Genomic DNA, 6,387 nt, shown 5'->3' with positions numbered 1-6,387 from the left:
TGGGGGGTGGGCTTGGTGGAGAGGGGCAAAGGGGGAAACATTGGGACAACTGCAATAGCATAAACAGTATTTTCAAAACCCAGAGGCAATAAAGATGACTTCTCTCTAAGAGGCAACAGAACGTTTACACAAAGGTTGACCTTTGATTAGGTCTTTAAGAACAATGAAGTCGGGCTATCTGGACTGGTGAACTTCATGGCAGGGCTGAAACTGTCACAGGTGGGGGAAGGGTTCCAGTTGCAATGGCTGCAAAACAAATCATCCCAAAACCGGAAGGCCTAAAAACCACCACTATGCTCATGGATTCTGTCAGTCGTCAATTAAGTTATGGCACAGGAGGGACAGGTTGTCACTGCTCCTCTGTCTCAGCCTGAAGATTTGAAGGCTGTCTTGGTCCACACGCTCAACACTTGATGCTGGCTGTCTGCCCAGACCGTAGCTGGAACTGTCAGTGGAATGCCTACATGTGGCCTCTCCATGTGACCTGGGCTTCCTCACAGCATGGTGACTGCATTCTGAGGGTGAGCACAGTGAGACAACCAGGTGGAAGACACATCACCTTTTATGACCCAACCTCAGAAGTCATGCAGCATCACATATGCTGCATCCATTTCCATAGGAGGAAGTCACTACTAAGGCCAGCCCATATTCAAAGGGAGGAGAATCAGTCTCCACCTTTTGCTGACAGGGATAACCGGGTTCTACAAGAACATGTAGAACCAGAAATATTACTGTGGCTATATATAATCATAACAGGTTTAGTGGTACATGCCTGAGGCTGAAGCCACCTTGGGACAATAGCTGAGTCCGTGACTATAAATCAATTACATGAGTATAAAGAGTGGTAACCCTGGGCCACCACTCCAGCCCTTACAATGACTAATTTCAGTAGTGACCAGGTAGTAATGACCATATGTGCGTCTTTCATTTAGGACTGACCAAGTTAGACCTTCTATGTCCCTGGGGTTCTTGAATACAATTTGGTGGGGGGCTATGTGTACATGTGAGAGAAAGGCGGGGAGGTGGAGAGAGAGAGACAGAGAGGGAGGGAGGGAGAGAGAAAGAGAAATACCGGACTGCTTACCAATTTGCATATGTGGGTGTTTGAACAATTAATTTGATTATAGGGAAATGACACTTGTACCTCCAAGCTGGTGAAGAGGTCATACCTGCTACAACTTTCATATGCCTGACCCCCCTTTCCCAATCAGAAGCTCCTCCGAGGGCTCATCTCATCTGGTCTCCCCAAAAGCTTTAACAAGCTTGGCCTTTGGAATCACACAACCCTTAATTTAAATCTCAACTCTGCCACTTCCTGGTTGTGTGGCCTTAGATATGCTATTTGAGTATGCTGGACGTGAGTGTCCTCATCTCAGAATTATTAAAAGAATTAAATGAGATTTTTCCCTTGTACATAAAAGGCACTCAATGTTGTTTCTTTCTTTCCCACTGAAAAATGCTGAATGGCCAGGCACTCCTGGACTCCCCACCTGACCCTTTTCCATTTGGCTTTTTAAAACTTCCCTTGAGTCCTTTCTCTCCCACACTCCTCTGATGGTGAATGCTCCAGTCTTCCCTGAGCCCCACAGGTCTGCTTCCCCCAGGGGAATGCCTCTGGGAGTCTCACTCCTCCCATTCCCACTGCAGGGTCAGGAAGGCAGGAAGGGGCCAGGGGCTGCAGGACTAAGAAAAAGGAGCTGGCATGCTCTGGGGGTATCTGGACTGGTGACCTCATTGGCAGGGCTGAGACTCTCACAGGTGGGGGCTGGAGGCTGAGTTACTAGAGCAAGTTAAATCCTTTTCATTCACTGATAAAACAAATGTTGATTACATCTCACTAGGCTCTAAACACTATGCAAGAAGTTGAGGATACAGCAGTGAGGAGGAACAAGGTCTCTAATCTTTGCAGATTTTCGAATTTGTATTAGTCATTATTATATTACATGTGGGGGAAACTTGAGAGGAAGATGACACAGATGAAAGGTAAACAAAATAAGCCTGGCTGGTGTGGCTCAGTTGGTTGGAGAGAGATCCCAGAGCCAGAGTTGCAGGTTTGATCCCCGGTCTGAGTGCATATGATCCCCGGTCCGAGCACATGCAGGCGGCAACCAATCAATGCTTCCCTCTCACATTGATGTCTCTCTCTCTTCCTTCCTCTCTCTAAAAGCAATGAAAAAATGTCCTCAGGTGAGGTTTAAAAAAAAAGATAGAATATAGTGATAGTGCAACAAAGAAAATAAAACTACCGTTTCTGCTGACGGCTCAGAACCCACCCAACCAAAGACTGATTTAGGTGAAGACCCAGATGACAAGGAGCCAGCCTAGCAAAGGCCCAGCGCAGGGCCGCTCACCCCAGCACTCCTGGCATGTGGGGCCAGACCATTCTTTGTTGTGAGGCTGTGCTGTGCATTGGGGGAAGTTTAGCAGCATCAATGGAACTCTGCCCACAAGACTCCAGTAGCACCCACCCTCCCAAGTTGAGACAACCAAAAATGTCTCCAGACATTGTCAAGTGTGCCTGGAGGGCAGAATCACTTGATTGAGAACCGCTGGGCTCAGGCGAAAGCATTCCTGGCAGAAGAAACAAGGCCCCCGGTCTGCTTGGCCTCATCAGTTCCAGCTGTCCCTCCTTCTGGGTGAATTTTGCCAACTGTGACAAGTGGCAACAGATCTTAGAGAAGGGTAAACCGGCAAGTGGGAATACTTCCTGGTTCAACGCTTCAGTCATGGGCTGCTGTTCTTCCCCTCTCACTTCCTGAAGCTGGGGCCAGTCCCAGACCACAGGCAGGCAGGCACCACAGGCCTGGGCTTTGTGTCGCTTCCCTGAAGAGGACTCTCCTGCTGTCCACCAAACTCCTAAACGGCCAGGCAGCCACATTTCTATCATTCAAGACCAGATTTTTCATTGCTGTTAGCAGTTGTCTTTTTTTTTTTTTAGAATGAAACAGACTATTTTTTAAAAAGATTTTATTTATTAATTTTTTTTAGAGAGGGAAAGGAGGGAGAAAGAGAGGGAGAGAAACATCCATGTGTGGTTGCCTCTCCTGCATCCTCCACTGGGGACCTGGCCCACAACCCAGGCACGTGCCCCGACTGGGAATCGAACCAGCGACCCTTTGGTTCACAGGCTGGCAGTCAACCACTGAGCCACACCAGCCAGGGCAGTTGTCTGAACTATAAAAGTAAATGTGAACAACTCTACATCAATTTTTTATCCTGCAAACTCACCATCTCTAAATATCATCAATTTCCAAGAAATAGGTTAATGAAATTAAGTATGTCACAAAGAGAAGCAATTGGGCCAGTATCACTTGAACTCCCTGAGTATATTTTGATTACATTTTCAGAAATTCCGCCACCCTCTCTTCAGAGAGTATATACAACACTGTATGGGACAGAGCAGGGTTAGGGAAGAGTTCAGATAACAGGGTGCTGTTTAGGCAATGCAGGACAGTTTCTGTTTTTCATTTTTAAAATAGTGATAAAAATACGTAACAAAATTTACCATCTTAACCATTTCTGAGTGTACAGCTCAGTAGTGTTAAGTACAGGGTGGGGCAAAAGTAAGTTTACAGTTGTGAGTCCACAAGAGTTTATTCTTGTATTACTGTATTCATTAATTATTGTACTATTTTCCACACGAACTGTGAACCTGCCTTTGCCCCACCCTGCATATTTACATTGTTAGGCAACAACTCTCCGGGACTTTTTCATTCTGCAAATCAGAAACTGCACCCATTAAATAATGGGAGTGACTGCTGGACTGTTTTCTCCACAACCACATCAGCACTTGGTATTTTCTGTCCTTTTTACTACAGTCATCCTAGTAGATGCGAAGTGGTATCTCAGTGTGGCTTTCATTTGCATTGCCCTAATGACTAATAATGTTAAACATCTTTTTCATGTGTTTATTGGCCATTTCTATTATATTCTTTGGAAAAAAGGTCTGTTCGAATTCTTTGCCCAGGTTTAATTGGCTTATTAGTCTTTGTACTGTTGAGTTATAAAAATTCTTTATACACCCCATAGTCAATGGGTTGTCTTTTATTTTTCTTGATAGTATTTTTTATAGCACAAACTTTAAAAAAAAGTTTTTTAAGATTTTATTTATTTTTTGACAGAGGGGAAGAGAGGGAAACATCAATGTGTGGTTGCCTCTCATGAGCCCTGTACCAGGGACCTGGCCCACAACCCAGGCATGTGCCCCGACTGGGAATCGAACTGGTGACCTTTTGGTTCACAGGCCGGCACTCAATCCACTGAGTCATACCAGCCAGGACTGTTTTTAAATTCTGAGGCAGTCCAACATCTTTTGTTGCTTGTGCTTACGGTGTTGTACTGAAGAAACCACTGCCCAATCCAAGGTCACATTTTACTCCTTCACCAAGATTTACTCCTCAGCTGTCTTCTGAGAGTTCTAGTTTTAGCTCTTATATCTAGGTCTATGTTCCCACAGTCTTTAAAAGTCTTACCTATTTGGTAGTGCTTTCCTAGGGAAATATTTACAGCACCATCAAAACACAATCAGACTATTGTATTTAAAACAAAATGTGTGATGTGTACTCTTCAGCATTCTGTTCTAGGCTGAGAACAGTATTTGAAATGAGCCAGTGCTCTCTGTGTAGGACAAATAAATGCTTTCATAAGTACGTCACTTTTGAATGGAGTAAAGTTTATGACCTATTTACTTATGAACCAGCCCAAACAGCTTGCCTCCATAGCGTGAGGGAAGGAAGAAAGCCTCTATTGTGAGAATCAGAAAAAAACCCAATCACTAATTTGGTCTAAACAAGGAAGCTTAGAGCCTTCTGTGGCCTTCAAAAACCACTTTCTCTTTGCTTGAGGAAGATGAATAAAACTGTTTTTTAGTATCTTCTGACCTGGAAATATTCAATGTAAATAAAATAGTCCCTGTATTTATGTTTTTCCTCTAAGGCTGAGGGGAAGATGGCATAACATAACAAAACAAACTCCATTTCAACATGCTCTTTCCGTGGGTCCCCAACATCACCCACACATTAGGTGATTTGCTAAAATGATTCACAGGACTCAACATATAGTTGTACTCATGGCTCAGGTTTATTACAGCAAAGGGGGCATGACAAGACCAGCAAGGGGAAGAAAAACAGGCACAGCCTGAAAAAATCCACACGCAGGCTTCATAGCCTCTCTCCCTCCCAGACTAGGAGCATGTTCCTTTTCCCAGCGGCGGGGGAGGGTCGGAGGGGTGGGGGGGGTGGGGGGGTGGGAGGGGGCTGGGAATGCAGCCATGTGGGTGCAATGCTTCTGTCTAGGGAAGCCCATTAGAGACTCAGCACCCAAGATTTGTACTGGGGGCTGGTCACATAAGCAGCCCTGCCTAGCAGCCACCAAAATTCCCGAATCCCAGGAGGAAATCATGAATTTGAAGTAAATCACATCATTTGTACAAACAATCTCTATGACCTGCCCAGAGAGGCCGTGGCATTCACTCGAGCTCTAATTTGATATTTACTTAAGGAAACATTCAAATTTGTCACCATTTCAATGAGTTGAAGTTTATCCTATCTATGAATAAATGAGTATATTACAGCAGATATTATACTATACTATACTATACATTATATTATATTATACTATACTATACTATATTGAATTACTTTACATTATAGTACATTATATTATATACTGTGTGTACACTAAGAAGATAGTTACCTGGCCTCAGGAGGCTGTAGTCTACTAGAGATCAAGTGTGAACTAACAAGGGTAGAACACGTACAAGGCCATAAGAAATCCAGAAAGTGATCCAGAAGTTCAGTGAGAAAAGGTTTTCATGTCTGGAGATTCAGTTCTTCAGAAGTGTAGGAGTGACAGTGAATTCAACAGGAATCCAAACAAGGTAAAAAGGTTTTACAAGGGTTCAAGCTTTCCCTAAATCTCACATCTTGTTAACTGAGCGATCACACAAAGAAATCTATTAGTAGTAAGTTAAGTATCTTCAGGTCAATGGGATTACGAAGAGCCAGTAACACAAAGTTGAGGAGTGGAAACCAGCGCCACTTCTGCTTGATAGGACAGAGGGGAGGTGCAGAAAGGACACCCATCTTCCTCTACACCCTCGCCAACAATGGCAAGTGGGGTGAAGGATGCAGGGAAGACTCTGGGTGCACCACGGCCACTTCCAGTCTGAACAGCCTGTGCAGGGCCAACAGTGCAGTAAGCAGTCTCTGCTTTTCTTCGCAGAAACAGCCCGATCCCCAACCCCGGGGAACACGCCCCCAAACAGATCACAGCCTCCCTCTTGAGCAATGTTGTAATTGAGGGTTGCCTTCGTGATGAAGGATTCAGAAAATGAATCAGAGATATTACCCCAAATGCCATAGATACAAAGACACACCAGAGCCTTCT

Source organism: Desmodus rotundus, chromosome X (genome assembly GCF_022682495.2).
Source record: "Desmodus rotundus isolate HL8 chromosome X, HLdesRot8A.1, whole genome shotgun sequence".
Classification (NCBI taxonomy): domain Eukaryota; kingdom Metazoa; phylum Chordata; class Mammalia; order Chiroptera; family Phyllostomidae; genus Desmodus; species Desmodus rotundus.
Note: the sequence above shows the minus strand (reverse complement) of the source record.